The sequence below is a fragment of the Hetaerina americana genome, unplaced genomic scaffold (genome assembly GCF_022747635.1).
Source record: "Hetaerina americana unplaced genomic scaffold, ioHetAmer1.1.p SCAF_125, whole genome shotgun sequence".
In the NCBI taxonomy this organism is placed as follows: Eukaryota; Metazoa; Arthropoda; class Insecta; order Odonata; family Calopterygidae; genus Hetaerina; species Hetaerina americana.
Window position 1 is genome coordinate 614,876 of NW_027286348.1, and position 23,244 is coordinate 638,119.

Below are 23,244 nucleotides of genomic sequence, written 5' to 3' on the forward strand. Positions count from 1 at the left end.
TCGAAAATTCACGGGTCGGGATTACCTTTCCTATTCAGTCGTTCCAAAATACGGAAACACTCGAAACCACCAGCTAACAGAGAATGCTCCTACAGGTATACCTAACATCTTGGCAATGTTTAATTTTGTTCCGACTTGTTATTTCAAGGTTATATATCTAAGGTTGTAATTATTTCTGGTTATTCGGGTAATTAATGATTATTGGTTTATATCTGTACTGGAATCTATTTCTCACTTATTTTATCTTTGTGTGGTCTGATTTACGTAAGTAGTTTGGGGCCGTTATAATTTCTTTAGTGATATCGTTAAAATCGTAGTTTCTGAACATTTAAGTCTTGCTTTTTCTCTTCGTATGTCATGTGGCTGCCTGTCTAAATTCCAAGTGTTATCTGAATTGGTTGTTAGTGTTTTATTCTTGTATTCTGGTAATTCTATATACATATATATAGTCTCGTAGTCCGTTCAAATTTGCCTTGTTGTATTGGTGTATTTTAACTCGACGAGAATAGCCGAATGGTCACTGCTTCCGTCTCTTATTTGAATGTTAGTAGTGATTTCGGGCATAGAAGTCGCAAATTAAGCTAGTATGCTTTGGCCCCGTGTTGGTGATTTAGCGATTTGTTCTAATGGGTGTTTTGTGAATATATGGAGGAGTTCTTGGCATCGATCTCGGTTTTTGGCAGATTTTCCTACGCGCTACGTGCCCCAGTCAATTGATGGTAGATTTGTGTCAACGGCCTTTATAACAATATTGTTGCAATGTCAGCTGCTGAAAGTGGTTGTTTGTTTGTCGAGATTGTGTACCACATCTGTGCAAGAATCTGGGGGTCTATTAATAAAACAAACGGATAGGCTTCTTCCGTTGTATTACATAATGCTGCACCAAACGCTTTCTATGTCAGTTACGTCGCATTCGTATCGTTGGCTACTTACATGTAGCTTAACTTAGACTTAACCGCAATGAATACTCCCCCACCTAATCTATTTGGCCTCTCCCTTCTCTAAGTTGTGAAACCGTTTGGAAAAACCTCATTGTTTCCTTCATCTCACGTGAGCCAACTTTCCGCACCAGCTACTATGTCCGAGTTTGTACTGACAAAAATGTGATCAATGTGCGATATTTTAATGCAACAATTGCAGAGTGTAAAAATCATTCGCCTTGACTGGCATCTCCCGCAGTTTCTTTGGAATTTGCGATATTTTGTTTTATTTCAAGCAAAAAACTCTTAAACTTCAAAGTATTTCACTATATTGCCAATAATACCGACCTACAGATGTTAATGTAATTTATCCGCCATAGTGAGGTTAAATACAGTATTCATTTGAAATTCGATCTTCATTCTGATTCAATCAATAACTTTAAGCTCTGCTAAACTTCGGTGCCCTTCTGTTTAATCTGATAGGCAAACTACGCGCAAGTGGGAAAAACAACGACGAAGTCTGTAGTTATTACTGATGTAACACAGAACTTCCAAAGTTACGTTTCTCTAGTGTAAAATTAATGACGCTAAAATATTGGTATCTTCATTTAAACATTCTAAAATAACGACGGCTTTCCTTAGAGAGTAAATTAGTTATTTACGCTTCACGGCGGATAAACATTATTTTAATTACGATATACAATTATTCCGAATAATTGGTATTTCTCAATATTCTGCAAGAGAATAGCAACCGAGAGAAAACGATTAAAACGGGAACAAAGTCAGATAGAATAATAATAATAATAAACAAATACATGGAATTCGGAAACAGCCGTGAATGAAAATTGCCCACGGATTGATAGCCCACGACTGTGTCAAGCGGGTTGCAGACTACGGCTTTTTCCATAAAGCCAACACGAACATTTTTTTTCGAAGCAAAGGGCTACATCTCATATATCAGTGGCTTTATATCGCCATGATTGTTTCTTTAATAAACCCAGTAATCTTATTTGTAATGAACAAAAATCACGTAAATTATTCTTCAACGTAGAATATGATACAGGGCCCTCCGAATAACACTAAACTGAAAATAGTCCAAGCGGTCAGGTGTGTTTTTAAGCGGAATTATGAAGATTTTGACCATAACTCCCAAAAGAGAACAATTTCTTACTGGATAATAGACGGTTTAGTTATGTGAAAGTGTGTATAATGTGATTACGGTGACAACTCAAGCGAAATGCATTCACTGGTTTAGAAGAGTTAGCCCTTTGCATCGAGAATGCAACTTGTGTGTGTTGGTGGCCGTGAAAACGGAGGAATATCTGTTAATTCAATTAATCATGGTATTAATTAACCTCTCTACACGTTAATTTAAATATTACTTTCAAAATCTATTTTCCGGAGTAGTTATTTTTCATGATTTGGGTATAAATGATTCAATATCTGGATAAATAAATTTAGACGATTCGTAATTCCAATAGGCACGTTTAAGAGCGATGAATGTCTAAAGAGGAATATCAGGTTCAACCATTCGCGTATCATTCTTTCTTTATGTTTCCTCATAACAGTTGCGAGGGATAAAGGCCTCTCCACCATCTTTATTTTCTCATTAGATTTCTTTCTTGAGATTGGGAAGTAAAAATTCTTGAATATAACACCAAGTAATTTTTTCCAAGACCTGAAATTTTACAGAATTAGGACACATAAGACATTCTTTATATGGCACCCGGGAGAAAATACATCCCCCCACGCATAATGTGAGCTCCCATAACTCCCAACTGTCTCCAGATTCTCGGAACTCGAACTTATCTGCAGACAATTAAACAGATCTCTGGCGCCTAGAACTTGACGGTATATTTAGAACGTTCTTCTAAGTGAGTAGTCGCAGATCATCGTCATTACCAACATCTAAATTCTAAGATCGGTTAACGGCATTCGAAGTTGATGAAGAGGTAACTATTATGAGCATAAATTCTTTTAACCCCCGGGTGAAACTTCTTTTGAGTGAAGATAATTGAGAGAATTAAGTTAACACATCGACGGAGAATGAGAAATGAGCATTGGATGTAATAGTAAGGAAGTTTTGGTCGGAAGGGATTTGTTGAGAAGAAAACGATCGACCTAGCATGGGTCCAGGCCTGAAAAAAGATGTCATTTGTGTTCCATTCTAGGTAAAAGTAGTGAAACGGTCTACTGGTGTCCTACAATGTTCTTGCGTGTTCTATTTATTCTGTGATTATTTACTATTTATAACAATGATCGAAAAATGAGAAACAATTTTCCGTTCCATTGGCTAAGCACATCCACAAAGGGGAGAAATCGGCAATGCAACAGTTGGTACTGCATCCAACGACCAACACAGAAGAAACAAGAACGGTAGCTAGGTAGCTTGATGTATCGATGTTTGGAAGCACTCACGAGAGCGATATAACATTTGGACGGCATAATAGAACGCAAATAAAATAGAAACACGTAAAAGGACACTCACATTATAGATTTTTGAAGCTTTTGGCCTTCTTCACGTGAGTCTGGAAGTTATCGAAAGGAAACTATGGAGTCTTAGGGGTCGTGCAGAATATGCTGGGTAGGGAATTAAAGGAGGGGGTTGGGGGGGATTTTTAAGCATCGGAGACCTAGTATATATTCGGATTAGAGAGTTCCAACCTTTCTTTTGGTGGCTTTATTGGTTAGTCGACACATGCCATACTCCTCTTCCTCACACTGCCCATCCGGACTCCCTCTCCGTCCGTCCCCCCCTCACAACTGTTTTCTCTCTTGGATTTTGATGCCCTCATTCTTTGACATTTTTTCCTTAATAGGAAGTACCCTAATCCCCCTCCTAATTAACCTTTTTTCCCTCAAAGCCTGCAAACCTTTACTCTCTGCGCTCTGGATGCTTCCAAATTCCATTTACTTCGGCAACTTTTCTGTTTAACCTTTTTTTCAATTCGATGATAACCAATCATGTCCTGACTTGGCATCTGCTCCTACGAGACTGTGCCAATTAAACATGTATGCTTGCATATATTAGGCTAGATTAATATCTCGTCTAAATAGACCATGAACAAAGAGTTGTAATAGATAAGGTATCACTTTAACTCTGCGAATATATTTGTATGCGTTTAAGCAGTAATAAACCCGAAAATTCATTTTGATGGTTGATGGAAAAGTTCTTCCATGACAAAGTCCGACGGCGTGTGAAATTCACACATCAGGGTAGGGAAGCCAGTATTTTTAATATATACACGTATATGAATGTGTTCATATAAACCGGTAGCTTTATATGTGTTCATTCATATAGTATATGGTTTGGTTGGTGAGATAGAGTTCACCCAGTACGAAGCCCTATTTACGGCGAATGAAATTCACACATCAGAGAAGGGTATTTAGGGGGGCCAGTTCCTTTATCTATGCCGGCTATGGTTTCCCTGGATCATGTGGTACCCGAAAAATCAGATAGTTTGGGTGGAGCCGCAGGGGCCCGAGTGCCATGCACGCGAATCGAACCCAGGCCCCTCCGATTACCAATCCCCACGCTCTGGACTACCGCGCCCCACGAACACATGTACGTAATAATTACTTGTGTCAACGTTGATAGTCTTATTATACTTTAATCCTAATTTCCCCTTGAGAAATGTGGTATCGCCATAAATAATTAGGATTGCATTTGATTTTCTTGCAGTTTTGAATTAAGATATAAATTCAATAAACCCTCAAATGAAGGATTTTTTAAACCGTTTTAGAATCCAACACATTTTACCAGAATGAATAGCAACACAAATGAAAGGCCATGATTATGTAAGGAAAAAAATAAAGAGGCCATTCCTCAATTACATTCTAAATTTGATTTGTCCATTGTCTGATAATCCTTCCAACAATAAGAATTTGAAAATTGATATCTTACACTAATAATACTATTAGCAATAGCTTACTTGAACGTATTTAATGTTTCTAAAATCTCAGCATGATTGAAAATCATTACTAATAAAAAAAAATTTGACTACAGGTTAGAATGCAAAATTCTTTTTGGTAAAAACTTGTTCGTCTTACATTTTATATTTTCACTTTTATATTCGCGTTTTAGAGTCGAAGCTCCGTTCTAAAAGTTCAGTTTTTGTGTGACGTAATTCCAAACAGTCCTCGAAGTATAGGCCTGAATTGAAGTAGGGTACACAGTGTCCATCCTACGTCGTGCGGAGCTCACCTGACATCCTCTTTGAGGCCTGGACTTCTTCCGGTCGTAGGTTTTCTTCTCTAAGAACTTCCTTCCGACGGAAACTTCCTTACTTGAAATTGCACAATCACTTCCAAAACTCCATTCCCATTTTTTCGTCAAGGTTTTCAACTTAATTCTCTATATTATCTTCTATTAAAAAAGGCGTTCCATCTTGGAAACCATGATATTAGGGGTTTATATAGAAGGCTTTCTTACTTCTATTTCTCGAGAAAGAAATCTAACAAATGAGGCAAAAGGCGGTGGTGAGGCCTTTTGCCCTAGCAACTGTAATGACGAAACGTAGGAGAAAGGAAGATACACGAATGTCTCCAAAGAAATGAGATATGGAGATCATACCAAGAAAAGACGAGGGGACAGAAGGTGATGACGAATCGTAAATGCAAAGAACTTGCTTATCTAATAAGGGTGGGCTTGATGGAATTATCTTCCTTAGTAAGTGCCTTTCCACGTAGCCAAAAAAAGTAATGAGACGACTCATTTGCTAAAAGCCTAAGAGGACTCTTAGGTCTCAAGATGGGAGTGGGCGTCCGGCAGTTGCTCTCATATCTCATTCTGCAGTTGCAAGTCGGGGCGACAAGTTCCTCAGAGGCCTTCCCTTCCGGCAGGGTGTTTCGTGAGTACTTAATTTACTTCTCGCAAGTTAAGATTTAACGTTAACTGGTCATTCATTAGCATATTTGGTAGAATTATTTGCATTTATAGAAAAAACGGTCTTTCGTTGGAAAATTCACGGGTCGGGATAACCTTTCCTCCTCAGTCCTTCCAAAATACGCAAACACTCAAAACCACCAGCTAACAGAGACATGCTCCTACAAGTATACCTAACATATTGGCAATGTTTAATTTTGTTCCGACTTGTTATTTCAAGGTTATATATCTAAGGTTGTATGTCTACAGTGACTTCTTACTGTAATTATTTCTGGTTATTCGGGTAATTAATGATTATTGGTTTATATCTGTACTGGAATCTATTTCTCACTTATTTTATCTTTGTGTGGTCTGATTTACGTAAGTAGTTTGGGGCCGTTATAATTTCTTTAGTGATATCGTTAAAATCGTAGTTTCTGAACATTTATGTCTTGCTGTTTCTCTTCGTATGTCATGTGGCTGCCTGTCTAAATTCCAAGTGTTATCTGAATTGGTTGTTAGTGTTTTATTTTTGTATTCTGGTAATTCTATATATATATATAGTCTCGTAGTCCGTTCAAATTTTCCTTGTTGTATTGGTGTATTTTAACTCGACGAGAATAGCCGTAAGGTCACTGCTTCCGTCTCTTATTTGAATGTTAGTAAAGATTTCGGCCATTGAAGTCGAAAATAAAGCTAGTATGCTTTGGCCCCGTGTTGGTGATTTAGCGATTTGTTCTAATGGGTGTTTTGTGAATATATGGAGGAGTTCTAGGCATCGATCTCGGTTCTTGGCAGATTTTTCTACGCGCTACGTGCCCCAGTCAATTGATGGTAGATTTGTGTCAACGGCCATTATAACAATATTGTTGCAATGTCAGCTGCTGAGAGTGGATATTTGTTTGTCGAGCTTGTGTACGACATCTGTGCAAGAATCTGGGGGTCTATTAATAAAACAAACGGATAGGCTTCTTCCGTTGTGTTACATAATGCTGAACCAAACGCTTTCTATGTCAGTTACGGCGCATTCGTATCGTTGGCTACTTCCATGTGACTTAACCGCAATGAATACTCCCCCACCTAATATATTTGGCCTCTCCCTTATGTAAGTTGTGAAACCGTTTGGAAAAACCTCTACGTTTTGTTCATCTCACGTGAGCCAACTTTCCATACCAGCTACTATGTCCGAGTTTGTACTGACAAAAATGTGATCAATGTGCGATATTTTGTTTTATGTTAAGCAAAAAACTTTTAACTTCATAGTATTTCACTATATTGCCAATAATACCGACCTACAGATGTTAATGTAATTTCTCCGCCATAGTGAGGTTAAATACAGTATTCATTTGAAATTCGATCTTCATTCTGATTCAATCAATAACTTTAAGCTCTGCTAAACTTCGGTGCCCTTCTGTTTAATCTGATAGGCAAACTACGTGCAAGTGGGAAAAACAAGGACGAAGTCTGTATTAATTACTGATGTAACACAGAACTTCCAAAGTTAAGTTTCTCCAGTGTAAAATTAATGACGCTAAAATATTGGTATCTTCGTTTAAACATTCTAAAATAACGACGGCTTACCTTCGAGAGTAAATTAGTTATTTACGCTTCACGGCGGATAAACGTTATTTTAATTACGATATACAATTATTCCGAATAATTGGTATTTCTCAATATTCTGCAAGAGAATATCAACCGAGAGAAAACGATTAAAACGGGAACAAATTCAGATAGAATAATAATAATAAACAAATACATGGAATTCGGAAACAGCCGTGAATGAAAATTGCCCACTAATTGATAGCCCACTACTGTGTCAAGCGGGTTGCAGACTACGGACTTTTCCATAAAAGTTAGGGAGTGCGTGATTAATTTTCACTTTTTTAGTACCCCCCCCCCTCCATTTCATTGTTCTAACCGTTTGCGGTATTTAAATATTTCAATTATTTTCAGTTAATTATTTAATTATATAATTTTTATCGATTTACTGTTTCTATTTTCTCCAATATCCCCCACACATCCTTTGCCCATTTATAAGAGTACGGCTGGGGTGAACTCTTCCCATTATATGGAGATCATACCAAGAAAAGACGAGGGTCAGAAGGTGATGACGAATCATAAATGCAAAGAACTTGCTTATCTCATAACGGTGGGCTTGATGGAATTATCTTCATCGTAAGTGCCTTTCCACGTAGCCAAAGAAAATGATTACGAAGAATCATTTTCTAAAAGCCCAAGTGGACTCGCAGGTCTCAAGACGAGAGTGTGGGCTTCCGACAGTTGCTCACGTATTATCCGCTCTCATTCTACAGTTGTAAGGTGGAGTGGCAAGTTCACCCGAGTCCCCTTCTCTTCTGGTGGTGTTTTTCGTGAGTACTCATTTTACTTCTCCCAAGTCAACATTTGATGTTAACTAGTCATTCATTACCATATTTGGTAGAATTATTTTCATTTATAGGAAAAAAAGGTCTTTCGTTCGAACTTAACGGGACGGTATAACCTTTTCTCTTCAGTCCTGCCAAAATACGCAATCACCCCAACTACCAGCAAACATAGACAAGCAACTACAAGTATCTCTATCATCTTTGCAATGTTTAATTTTGTTCCGAATTGTAAATTCAAGGTTTTTTGATATGTCTAAAGTGGCCTTTCTGGTTCTATCAATTATGATTCCTGATTGTTCGGGGAAAGAATGAGTATTTGTTTATATCTGTACTGGTATCTATTTCTTTCTGATTTTACCTTACCTAAGTAGTTAGGGGCCGTTTTAATTCCTTTAGTGACACCGTCAAACTCCTTTGTCCTGAACCTTTCTAAAAGTCTATGCCTTGCTTGTTCTCTTCTTATCTCGAGTGGCTCCCAGCCTAGATCCCCTCACATAACTGTCACGGTAGTGTTCTTATTAATACAATGTTTAATGAGTATGGCGGTTTTTTTCTGGACTTGATCTAATTCTTTTCGCCAGATTTTTTTCCTAGGGATCCCGAATATTTGCGGCATATTCCAAATGAGGTCTTAACTAGAGTACCCGTACTATTATTCCCTGCTTGGTCAATGTCATACGTCTACGTGTTCCCCGGGTGTGTGGATGATCGTTTGGGGCGTTTCTGTTTTTATTGTAGACCCTCTGGGAAAAATTTAAAAAAAGAGTGTAGTGCTGTGCGCATAATCCTTTTCGTCTTGACTACGACATTGTTTTAGTTTCTGTTTGGATGTGTTCAATTAAACCTAAACTTTATGAAATTTGACCGTGGCCTTTTTAATGCGGATCTGACTTAGCTGTTCTAACCTCCAAGTTCCTTAATGTCGCATTTGAGTTTCGATGAGATGCAAGTCTTCCTTTTTTGGCGTAAATTAAGATACATTTCCATGTGTTCTCTGTAGTGGTTGTCAAATTTTTAATATTGTATTTTGGTAATTCTATTTTTATTATTCTCGTAGTTCGTTAAAATTTTCCTATTTGTAGGTATATTTTAAACTTGGCTTTGATAACTTTGACGAACTCAAGTTTTTAATTCGGCAAGGATAGGCTTGTCGTCATTTATTCCGTCCATTATTTCAATGCTTGTAATAGTTTCGGGCTTCGAAGTCGCTAGAAGATATTTAGTATGCTGTTCCCCAAGCTGGTGATTTTACAATTTGTTCTAAGCTTCTACCGTTGTAGCCCTTAATGCTGCACCAAATAATTTCTATGTCATTTACGTCGCATTCTTACCGTTTGCTATTTTTACCGTTTGTTTTTTTTTTGCGGCATATATTTAGTATGTTTGAACACTCAGATTTAAACATGTTGTTGTATATATTTCACTTTCATTTGCATTCGTCGTTTGAGTACAATCGGAGAAGTATTGTATGAAACAAAACGTTCATGTTTGGAATAAATCCACGAAAGGACATACAACTATATATATGTATATCAGTTGGACATACATATATATAGTTGGACAAATTTATATTTTCCAAAGAAGTGATTTGGTATAATCTGGGTTAATATTGATTGAGAGGTACAAAATCTGGTTTTTTAAACAAGTATGATGGTCAATTAAAGTACGCTCGTTGTATGCTAAGAATGCTTAAGCCTAATGCTTGGGTTTAAGTGTATTATGTTGTGGTATCAATTTCTATTATGTCAATTACAGTTTGTGCCAATATGATGTGCCCAATGGTTTTAATGTATGCCTTCACTTTTTGAAAAATGTATTAGTTCATAAAATATTAAATGACTGTATATAATTATTATAAACCTTCCACGGTACGCTGAAGATGCAATTACTTAAACTGTTCCACTCTGAATGGAATGGAGCATTGAATGTTGAAATCACTTCTCAAATACTTGTCACCTTGAAGAGGAAAGTGTGTACATTTTGCTGAGGGGTTGGAGCTTTGGACTACTGACCAGGGGGTCCCGGGTTTGATTCCCAGGCAAGGCACCCTGGGCACCTGCAGCTCCACCCAAGCTGTGATTATTTGGGTACCAGATCTTCCTGGGGAACCATAACCGGTACAGGGAAGGGAACTGGCCCCCATACCCTGATGTGTGAATTTAACATGCCGTCGGGCTTAATACTGGGTGAACCCTACCATCACCCGTACCAAACCGAACTTTGGGTTGATTTCTCTTTTTATGGTTAGGTATATATGTAGAGAAAGGATTAAAGAGGCGTTAATGGAATTAGATCTTGATGTATAAATTAATATCGGTGGGGAATCCATAAAATCAAATCAATATGTTTTGCTGATGATGAAACTCTAGTTTTTCAGTTAGCATAGGCATTGTTCACTTGATAAATCAAAAGAGAGATGGTACTTTTTCCACACTTTATTTTACAAGTCGACCGGTTTCGTCGCATAGGCGACATCATCAGGTACATAGAATCAGTGAGTTCCAGAATATATAGTTATTTGAGGGGGGGGGGGGTAGAGGCGGTCTTAAAAGTGGGAGGGCGGTGTAAGAGGGAGCGTGGTACTGGGCGTGGGTGACTCAAAGGGAGGGGTGGGGTGGATGTAGGCTAAGTGGAAGCTTGGTTAGGTATGCCTTTCACAGCGGGGGTTGGGGCGTCATGTATTGTGGTCAGAGAAATATCCAAAAGGGGGGAATTGCTCACAAATATATTCTCGTTGGCAATTTTTCCTGCCTTTTGATGCTTCCTAATCTCCAGCTCCTCCAGACAATCCATTCTTCTTCCCTTTTTCTCGAGGTGAAGTATCTCTGGGACAAAATCGCTCCTGTGGTCACTTTCCCATAGGTGTTTTGCGAAATGGGATCTGTTTAACTCACCGTTTTGTAGATGTCTTCTGTGTTCCTCTGCTCTTACTCTGATTGACCGTCCAGTCTGGCCAACATAACAAATTTCACAGTCACCACATTGGAGTTTATAAATACCACTTCTATCATTAATGTCAATATTGTCCTTGGATTTGTTTAACACAGCCCTTAAGTTACATTTGTTGTAATATGCAATTTTAAATTCTTCCTTCGGGAAAAGGTTGGCAATGGACTGCGTAATCTTACCGTAGTAACTGAGTTTGCACCATTGTTTCTTATCTTCACTAATTACCGATGATTTATAAAACAGTCTCTGTGCTCGGAGGGAGCGTTTTTTATCTATCATTTTACTGATGGCATTTTCTTCGTAACCATTTTTCACTGCAATGTCTTTGATTACCGTGATTTCCTTGGCGAAGTTCTCGGCGGACCGGGGGATATTGAGAGATATGTTTAGCATGGAGTGGAAGGCGGCCATCTTGTGGGAGGGGTGGTGGCGGGAGTCGGAGGGGATGACATGGTCTGTGGTAGTTTCTTTCCTGTGGATTGCGAAGTCGTAGCCTTTATCCGTGGTTGTAATAGTTAAGTCCAAAAAGTTAATACTATGGTTGGTTTCTTTTTCACAAGAGAAATTTATATTTTTGGATTGGGAATTTAACTTATTCAAAAATATGTTCAGTTGACTCATTGTATCAGTCCACACTGCAAACACGTCGTCAACGTACCTGTACCAACAATGTATAAAACTGGTGTTCACTGAGTGATCACTGAATAACCTTTCCTCAAAGTCGTTCATATATAAGTCCGCCAAAAGTGGTGACCCCATTGCTAAGCCATCCTTTTGTTGGAAGAATTTGCCATTGAATTTGAGGTAATTCTCTTCCACACACACTCTTAGTAGTGCCAGAAACTTGTCAAGGAGTGCGCTGAGTGTATCTATCAGTCTTCCATTCTCTTGTTCAATGATGAACATAGTAACAGCATTTCCCTTCTCTCTTTCCTGGGAGAACGCTTCCATTTAAAACTTTAATAAACTAGCATTTATCCAAAAGAAATCACAACACAATAATTGGCTTCAAAACAAAAGTTTTTTATTTATTTTCCATTGGAAAAGAACAGTAAGACTACATGTACAAAGATATATGTTTGTCAAAAAACTCCTTGGAATGTGAATTGCTTCCTCTTCAAGGTGACAAGTATTTGAGAAGTGATTTCAACATTCATTCAATGCTCCATTCCATTCAGAGTGGAACAATGTAAGTAATTGCATTTTCAGCATAAGAAGGAAGGTTTATAATAATAATAATCAAATACATTCCTTTAATATTTCATGAACTGTTAAATTTTTCAATAAGTAAAACCATGCATTGGACAATAATATTGGTACAATGAATAAAACCATTTTAAGTAAAACGCTGTCCTATAAATCCTCAAACACAAACTTGATATTTCTCCTAAGCATACTTTGCTTTCAACCTGTGTACTTTATTTAGCCATCGTCTACTGTTATATATTCAGATATGAGTACTTTAATCATATTAATGCTGATGATACATAATTACTCCTTTGGGAACAAAAGTTATGCTTTTTAAGTATCATTAAATAATTATCATATTCATTGCCAGAGCAGAGGTGAAGCCATTGGCCATAATATCCAAATTAACGTTAACAGAAGATAATAATTCCCAAGACACTGTGGCAGATGTCCAGACAGTTACTTTATTCAGCCATCGACACAATCATTGCATTTCAATGAAAGAATTTCAGTGTGTCAAATTATTTTAACCAATTGCACCTATGCTCTATGGAAGGTTAATAATATCTATATTCATTCATTTAATATTTCATCAAATATTACAGTGAGTTAAGAGCATGCTATAAAGCCTGTACACACATTATATTGGTACATTATGGTTAGGGAAATATTTCAAAGGAATCTAATTGGAAACATGAAATAAGGATACAATTTCAAAGGCATACATCTGATACGCAGGAATATTGTGCTAAAGGGGCAATTGAGACATGAATAAAGAGGATGGGGATATTCTTCCATCTTAAAACAATAGGAACATCTTGGCCAAAACAAAGAATGCAAATGAATTTGTTTCAATACAGGACTAGGCAGGGAACCTATATGAGCACAAATCAACGCCAAATAATTAAATATGTCTCCATTTCAATGAATCCAAAGGGAAACTTACAAATGGTAAAAATACATATGACATGGTCAATATAAGGTCAAGCCATGGAATCTCCACCTTCAACACAGGCATATTTTAACCATATGAAATTAACGTTTATTTCACAAATGATGGGGGTTTTAGGCAGATTTTCCTTACGCAGTACGTGTCCCAGTCAATTGATGGTAGATTTGTGTCAACGGCCTTTATAATAATACTCCTAATAATATAATAATAATGTCCTATGTTTGCTGCTGAAATGGATATCTGCTTGTCGAGCTTGTGTAGGACATCTGTGTTAGAATTTGGGGGTCTATTAATTGAACAAACGAATAGGCTTCTGTCGTTGTAGTACTTAATGCTGCAGCAAACGCTTTCTATGTCAGTTACGTCGCATTCGTATCGTTGGCTACTGACATGTGACTTCACTGCAATGAATACTCCCCCACCCAATCCATTTGGCCTCTCCCTTCTGTAAGTTGTGAAACCGTTTGGAAAAACCTCATTGTTCGTTTCATCTCCCGTGAGATAACTTTCCGCACCAGCTACTATGTCCGAGTTGGTACTAAAAAAAATTTGATCAATGTGCAATATTTTGTTTTATTTTAAGCAAAAAACTCTTAAACTTCAAAGTATTTCACTATATTGCCAATAATACCGACCCACAGATTTTAATGTAATTTCTCCGCCATAGTTAGGTTAAATACAGTATTCATTTGAAATTCGATCTTCATTCTGATTCAATCAATAACTTTAAGCTCTGCTAAACTTCGCTGCCCTTCTGTTTAATCTGATAGGCAAACTACGCGCAAGTGGGAAAAACAAGGACGAAGTCTGTAGTAATTACTGATGTAACAAAGAACTTCCAAAGTTACGTTTCTCTAGGGTAAAATGAATGACACAAAAATATTGGTATCTTCATTTAAACATTCTAAAATAACGACGGCTTACCTTCGAGAGTAAATTAGTTATTTACGCTTCACGGCGGATAAACGTCATTTTCATTACGATATACAATTATTCCGAATAATTGGTATTTCTCAATATTCTGCAAGTGAATATCAACCGAGAGAACACGATTTAAAAGGGAACAAATTCAGATAGAATAATAATAATAAACAAATAGATGGAATTCGGAAACAGCCGTGAATGAATATTGCCCACGGATTGATAGCCCACTACTGTGTCAAGCGGGTTGCAGACTACGGACTTTTCCATAAAGCCAACACGAACATTTATTTTCGAAGCAAAGGGCTACATCTCATATATCAGTGGCTATATATCGCCATGATTGTTTCTTTAATAAACCCAGTAATCTTATTTGTAATGAACAAAAATCACGTTAATTATTCTTCATCGTAGAATATGATACAGGGCCCTCCGAATAACACTACAGTGAAAATAGCCCAAGCGGTCAGGCGTGTTTTTAAGGGAAATTGTGAAGATTTTGACCATAACTCCCAAAAGAGAACAATTTCTTACTGGACAATAGACGGTTTAGTTATATGAAAGTGTGTATAATGTGATTACGGTGACAACTCAAGCGAAATGCATTCACTGGTTTAGAAGAGTTAGCCCTTCGCATCGAGAATGCAACTTGTGTGTGTTGGTGGCCGTGAAAAAGGAGGAATATCTGTTAATTCAATTAATCATGGTATTAATTATCCTCTGTACACGTTAATTTAAATATTATTTTCATAATCTATTTTCCGAAGTAGTCATTTTTCATGATTTGGGTAAAATTGATTCAATATCTGGATAAATAAATTTAGACGATTCGTAATTCCAATAGGCACGTTTAGAGCGATGAATGTCTAAAGAGGAATATCAGGTTCAAGTGTTATATTATGTCGATTCAAATATCTAATTCTGGAAATAAACTGATGAATATTTCCTTCCGCTCCCTTGGTTTTTAATAATATTCTCTGGCGCCAGTGAATTTTAATATCTACAGTAGCCCTTGGCCTTGTGAATAATGATTCTTCCTAATCGTATTGTTTCTGCTAAGTGAATAGGCACTCTAAAAAGGAAGATAAGTCCATCAATTCCGCCGTTATGAGATGAGTGCCTGCTTTGCATCTACGCTTTGTCCTCTCCTTATGTTCCTCCTCTTATCTCGATAAGATATCCCTATCTTATTTCTCTGGAACCATTCGCGTATCATTCTTTCTTTGTTTTGTAATAACAGTTGCATGGGAAAAAGGCCTCTCCGCCATCTTTATTTTCTCATTAGATTTCTTTCTTGAGATACGGAAGTAAAAATTCTTCAATATAACACCAAGTAATTTTTTCCAAGACCTGAAATTTTACAGAATTAGGACACACAAGACATTCCTTATATGGCACCCGGGAGAAAGTACATCCCCCCACGCTTAATGTGAGCTCCCATAACTCCCAACTGTCTTCAGATTCTCGGAACTCGAACTTATCTGCAGACAATTAAACAGATCTCCGGCGGCTAGAACTTGACGGTATATTTAGAACGTTCTTCTAAGTGAGTAGTCGCAGATCATCGTCATTACCAGCATCTGAATACTGAGATCGGTTAACGGCATTCGAAGTTGATGAAGAGGTAACTATTATGAGCATAAATTCTTTTAACCCCCGGGTGAAACTTCTTTTGAGTGAAGATAATTGAGAGAATTAAGTTAACACCTCGACGGAGAATGAGAAATGAGCATTGGATGTAATGGTAAGGAAGTTTTGGTCGGAAGGGATTGGTTGAGAAGAAAAAGACTGCCCTAGCATGGGTCCAGGCCTGAAAAAAGATGTCATTTGTGTTCCATTTTAGGTAAAAGTAGTGAAACGGTGTACTGGTGCCCTACAATGTTCTTGCGTGTTCTATTTAATCTGTGATTATTTACTATTTATAACAATGATTGAAAAATCAGAAAAAATTTTCCGTTCCATTGGCTTAGCACATCCACAAAGGGGAGAAATCGGCAATGCAACAGTTAGTAGTGGATCCAACGACTAAAACAGAAGAAACAACAACGGTAGCTAGGTAGCTTGATGTATCGATGTTTTGGAAGCACTCACGAGAGCAATATATCATTTGGACGGCATAATAGAACGCTAATAAAATAGATAACACGTAAAATGACACTCGCATTGTAGATTGTTGAAGCTTTGGGCTTCTTCGCGTGAGTCTGGAAGTTATCGAAAGGAAACTATCGAGTCTTAGGGGTCGTGCAGAATATGCTGGGTAGGGAATTAAAGGAGGGGGTTGGGGGGGATTTTTAAGCATCGGAGACCTAGTATATTTTCGGATTAGAGAGTTCCAACCTTTCTTTTGGTGGCTTTATTGGTTAGCCAACACATGCCATACTCCTCTTCCTCACACTGCCCATCCGGACTCCTCTCCGTCCGTCCCCCCATCACAACTGTTTTCTCTCTTGGATTTTCATGCCCTCATTCTTTGACATTTTTTCCATAATAGGAAGTGCCCTAATCCCCCCCCTAATTAACCTTATTTTCCCCAAAGCCTGCAAATACTCCTTTACTCTCTGCGCTCTGGATGCTTCCAAATTCCATTTACTTCGGCAACTTTTCTGTTTAACCTTTTTTGCAATTCGATGATAACCAATCATGTCCTGACTTGGCATCTGCTCCTACGAGACTGTGCCAATTAAACATGTATGCTTGCATATATTAGGCTAGATTAATAACTCGTCTAAATAGACCATGAACAAAGAGTTGTCATAGATAAGGTATCACTTTAACTCTGCGAATATATTTGTATGCGTTTAAGCCGTAATCAACGCGAAAATTCATTTTGATGGTTGATGGAAAAGTTCTTCCATGACAAAGTCCGACGGCGTGTGAAATTCACACATCAGGGTAGGGAAGCCAGTATTTTTAATATATACACGTATATGAATGTGTTCATATAAACCGGTAGCTGTATGTGTGTTCATTCATATATGGTTTGGTTGGTGAGGAAGAGTTCACCCAGTACGAAGCCCTATTTACGGCTAGTGAAATTCACACATCAGAGAAGGGTATTTAGGGGGGCCAATTCCTTTATCTATGCCGGCTATGGTTTCCCTGGATCATGTGGTACTCGAAAAATCAGATAGTTTGGGTGGAGCCGCAGGGGCCGGAGTGCCATGCCAGGGAATCGAACCCAGGCCCCTCCGATTACCAATCCCAACGCTCTGGACTACCGCGCCCCACGAAAACATATACATAATAATTACTTGTGTCAACGTTGATAGTCTTATTATACTTAAATCCTAATTTCCCCTTGAGAAAAGTGGTATCGCTACAAATAATTAGGATTGCATGTGATTTTCTTGCAGTTTTGAATTAAGATATAATTTCAATGAACCCTCAAATGAAGGATTTTTTAAACTGTTTTAGAATCCAAGACATTTTACCAGAATGAATAGCAACACAAATGAAAGGCCATGATTATGTGAGGAAAAAATAAAGAGGCCATTCCCCAATTACATTCTAAAGTTGATTTGTCCATTGTCTGATAATCCTTCCAATGATAAGAATTTGAAAATAGACATCTTACACTAATAATACTATTAACAATAGCATATTTGAACGTATTTAATGTTTCTAAAATCTCAGCATGATTGAAAATCATTACTAATAAAAAAAAATATGACTACAGTTTAGAATGCAAAATCCTTTTTGGTAAAAACTTGTTCGTCTTATATTTTATATGTTCACTTTTATATTCGCGTTTTAGAGTCGAAGCTCCGTTCTAAAAGTTCAGTTTTTGTGTGACGTAATTCCAAACAGTCCTCGAAGCATAGGCCTGAATTGAAGTAGGGTACACAGTGTCCATCCTACGTCGTGCGGAGCTCACCTGACATCCTATTTGAGGCCTGGACTTCTTCCCGGTCGTAGGTTTTCTTCTCTAAGAACTGCCTTCCGACGGAAACTTCTTTACTCGAAATTGCATAATCACTTCCAAAACTCCATTCCCATTTTCCGCCAAGGTTTTCAACTTAATTCTCTATATTATCTTCTATTAAAAAAGGCGTTCCATCTTGGAAACCATGATATTAGGAGTTTATATATAAGGCTTTCTTACTTCTATTTCTCGAGAAAGAAATCTAACAAATGAGGCAAAAGGCGTTGGTGAGGCCTTTTGCCCTAGCAACTGTAATGACGAAACATAAGGAGAAAGGAAGATACACGAATGGTATCTATATACCCTCAAATGATCGCCCAGTATGGATCGAATTCTAAAGAGTTATCCGAGCATCGCCGTTTATTTCCTCTCCTCTTTGAATATTTCGAGGGTCACGTGATACGGACTCTGGAGCAAATTGTGTCTCCTTAATGCTTACAATTCCCTTCCATTAAAGAGTTTCCTCATTAGTTTATTTGTACCCTGTCTTTCTATTTTGATAGAAAATGTTTGTTTTTCACTCCCCTAAGATAATTAATTATTAAGAGTTAAATGTTGCACCAGTCATTTTCCTTTAAAACATTATATTTCAATTTTGTTTTTGTTTGCAGTGATACATGTATGCCTCTTCTCTTTTGTTTTGCGGAGGTGTGCATCGCCAGAGAGTTCAAAAGTGGTTTCTTTTGTAAATTTTGGATCCAATGTTTTGGATGAATTAAATGTAATTGTTACATAATTAATTTGGAATTCTTTTAATTTCTTATATCGAATCGTTTCCTTTATTCCAATTTCTGTTTTTCATTGAAACTTTGCTTTTAGTATGAGTTGTGAGAGCAGTTGTCGGATCATAGATCAGAATTGTGTTTCAACAATATCTTATACAAGAAATTTGCAATTACATTTTGGTTTCTATTTCTTGTTGTTGAAAATAGCGCTTGGAGTATCAAAGTGAAGTTTAAATATATCTTGGTAGCACTCGGAATAAAGAATGAATACCGCTACCAATGTAATACAATATTCCTTCAACATCATATGCAATGAAATCCTTATTTCATGGTTCCATTCTGATTCCCTTTAAAGGAAATCGTGATTTTGTTAAAGCTAATACTGTTACTCAATATTGAACATTCCAAACTCGAGAATACTTTCAAATATTTTGCACATCTGCTTCAACTGCATCAATGTTGCCATATAAGGTAAACATCTATTAATTATTATGCCCAAAAAGTATATTTTTCAATTGGGGAATAATGGCAACGCAATTGCTTACCTCTGAGCAGTTTAATTTTGTGAAAATAATCTGACATACTGACACCGTTTCATTGAAATGCAGATTGTTTTGATGGCTGTAATGGTCAGTGTAATTTAAGTGTCATCTGTTGTAGCATCAAATTTCAAATCTTGTAAAATACAGTGTATAAATTACATTATTTTTAACAAGTGGACCAAAATAATGTGTGCAATGGTTTCCATGTATGATATTAATTGTTGAAAGATGCAATCATTCGTGAAATATTAGATGAGTGTTTATGATTTTTATTGATCTTTCATGGTATGTAAATAGAATTACTCAAATAGTTTCCCTCAGAATGTAATTGAGCATTTAATATTAACACCACTCCTAAAATACTTTGATGTGGACTTCTTGATGAGAAACAAATACATGTTCTGAAGAAATCTTTGAAGTCTTTGTAATTGTAGTCTCATTGTTCTGGAATGGAAAATAAATGAAAACAATTGAATTTTTAAACTTAAAAATGTATTTTTCTTTACAATCAATACATAATATCACTTAAGCAAACCCAGGAAAGAGGTTGGTGGAGTTTCTATTCAAGGAAAGCCTCTAAGGAAAGGAAGCAGTCTGGGGTCTCAGTTCACGTCTACTGCTCCTCTGACGCAATAGAGAGGATGAAGGGAAGGGTGATTAATCACGACGGAGGGGAGGAGGACGGAAGTTTGTTCTTTTCATTTGCAGATTATTCAGAAATGAGGGTGTATCTTGGGGGAGAGAAGGAAGATTGGGGGAAGAGAAAGGAGTAGCTGCTCATCTTTTTTCTGCTTCGTATCAGTTGGCCATGTGCATTGCCTTCAAGAACGGGGGAGACCATACCCAGAGAGTGAAGCCCTCAACAGACAGTTTCCAGGAAGTACTTTGGCAAGCAGAGAAGGTGAAGAAGAGGGAGGGAGATGTATATGTTTTTGATAATGAGGCATTAGGGAACAAAACCCTAAGAGATGTATTTGATATCTGCAATCCCTAAAGTGTTTATCTATTTTGGATCGAATTCTCCAGTGATATCCGAACTTTGACCTGGACTCCCTCTCTTCTTTGAATATTTGGAGGGTTATGTAATGGCAACTCTTGAGTCAACAGTGCCTTCCCTTCGCTCTCGCTCCTAATTACCTTCTATGGTTAATTTCCACATTAATTTCTTTGAATTTTGATTTATTGACTCAAGTACTCTGAAAATTATCTTTTCTGCTTTTCCACCCAGATTGTCTAATCAATGAGTTCAATGTTGCATCGAATATTGTCATTTAATGCAATTACTATTATTAACATTTGGATTTTTTGCCATCATACATGTATGCATCTTCTCTTTTGTTTTATTGTGCTAACATGAATGAATTCAAAATTGTTTCGTTAATTTTTGAACCAAATACTTTGAGAAATTCAGTGAAATAGTTTAATATGTAATTTAAAATCCCTTTTATTTCTTATTGGTAACGATAGTCATGATGTCAATCGCAATTTATACTTTTGAATTTGTTCTTTGTTGGGAAATTTAAGACTTGCCAAAGAAGTAGTGGATCAAATATTTCCTTCAAAATCAAATTTTGCATTTTTCCACAGATTTATTTGTAATGTACAAAGAGTTTCACTTCATTGAGGCATCTTCGGGTGCAAGAGAAGATTCAAATTGCATAATACATCCTATTAATAGTTCTGTTTGAGGAAGGTGGGGGAAGGAATAAGAAGGTAAGGTGGGCAGGGACTAAGAGGGGAAATAAGGAAAACCCAAAGAAACAGAGAAACTAAAGAAATGGAGAGGCAAAGAGAGGAAGGGGGTGGGGAAGATGAGCACTTGTGGTCATTATTAAGAGAGGACTGTGGCAGATAGCTGGTGCCCTGGCAGTGGGAAGAATAAAGAAGGATGAAGCGGGAAGGGATAGATGCCGGTTACATCTGTGGGAAAGTGCAAATTTGTTAATATCATAAGGACGAACCTCAGCTACAACTCACCTGAATCTGTAGAGTATATCATATAATTACTCTCAATATTGAGTTTATTGTATACAAGAAATTTGCGAATTCATTGCAATTCCATTTGTATATCTTGTAAATGAAAATTGCATTTGGAGGATCAAAGCGAAGTTTAAATATAAATTACAGTTTGTTTGTGTAAATTACAGTGTATTACTTAACTTGTTGCTGTCAATAGTACCAACGTAATGTGTTTAATGGTTTTAATGCATGATTTTACTTTGTGAAAAATATAATAGTTCATGAAATATTAAATTAATGTATCTGAATTTTATTGTTATAAATATTCCATGGCACACTGAAGATGCAATTATTTAAATGGTTCCACTCTGAATGGTATATGGCATTGAATGTTGAAATCACTTCTCAAATACTTGTCATCTTGAAGAGGAAGCAATGCTTGTTCTAAGGAACTGTTTGACAAACATATATCTTCGTACATGTATTTTTTATTGTTCTTTCCAAATGTGAAATAAATAAATAACTTGTTTCTTTAAACCGAGTCATCTCCACAAAAGAGAGATGTTGAATGCTATTATCATGTTGGTCATGGCACAAGAGATTGGAAAACTGCTATGAAATCGAATGTATTTAATATTTCTAGAGTGACTTTGGGTTTTTACTGCTATTATGATTCCTGATTGTTAAGACGGAAGAATGAATATTTAAATCTGCAAACCTTATTTAATCCTTGTGCTCTGATCTACCTAAGCAGCGTGGCGCCTCGTATCTCAAGTGGCTCCCAGACTAAATCCCCTAAGAGACCTGTCACACACATCTTCTTAATATAACGACTTCTCTGACAAATCACGTGGATTTGCACTGGACTTCCTGGGATCTCATTCTAGCTATATTTCCTCAGCAAGGATCCCAAATACTTGCAGCAAATTAAAAATAAGAACTAACTAGAGCAGAATAACACCTCTCTTTATCTTTCTCCTTACATTTCCCCCCACCACTTGTTGAATGAAACAGAGATTATTCATGAACGGATCTGTACATTGTCCTGATATGTGCTCCCTGCGAAAGGCGTTATCATAGAACTACCCCCTAAATATTTAACTTGATTGGCTATAGTTAGTACTGAGCCCTCTATTTCACAGTTAATGACCTGTTCGCCACTTCCTTTGTTCCAAAATCTCAAAACTGCGCATCTATCTGTGTTAAGCATTAATCCCCATTTATTGCACCAATCCGAGATTGTATCCAAGTATCTAGAGTGCAGCTGGAGATCTAGTTGGCTCCTCATTTCCCCAGCTATCACTTTCTTAGGAAACCATAGGGAAAGGAGCTTGATCCCTTAATTAATACTAATTTGTGAATTTCTCACACAGTTAAGGGATTGGTATTGAGCAAACACTAAACCCTCACCTACCAAACCCTACCTACGCTTTTATTACCGTGTTTATAGATTTTTATAAACGACAGCTGATGCAATCAGAATATAAATCCCTGAACAATCAACCCTTATGAGAATAAGACATAAACCTAACAATAAAGTATTGAATTAAACTATTATTACCACTAAAAAATAAGAGAAGTGAACTACCACAGCCTCCAGAACAACTTAAAATGATCACCAATATGCAAAAAAAGGGACAAACTCTGTTTGGATTACCAATCAACACATTTCCAACACATGAACATCCCCATATCTCATGATTGAACTGTTGTTTCAATGATTTCTGGCCTTTCAATGCCCCCAAAATGCTAGAGGGACAAGTAAGTACTGGCATGTTGTTTTGGACACTGTAACATCGAGCCGAAAGTATATGAATTTTTACATTTTTCACCTTCATTGCAAATGTTTAATTCACATCTGCTCAACCCAATGACCATAAATAATATAAAATCAATTTTTCACCATGGTTAAACTTAT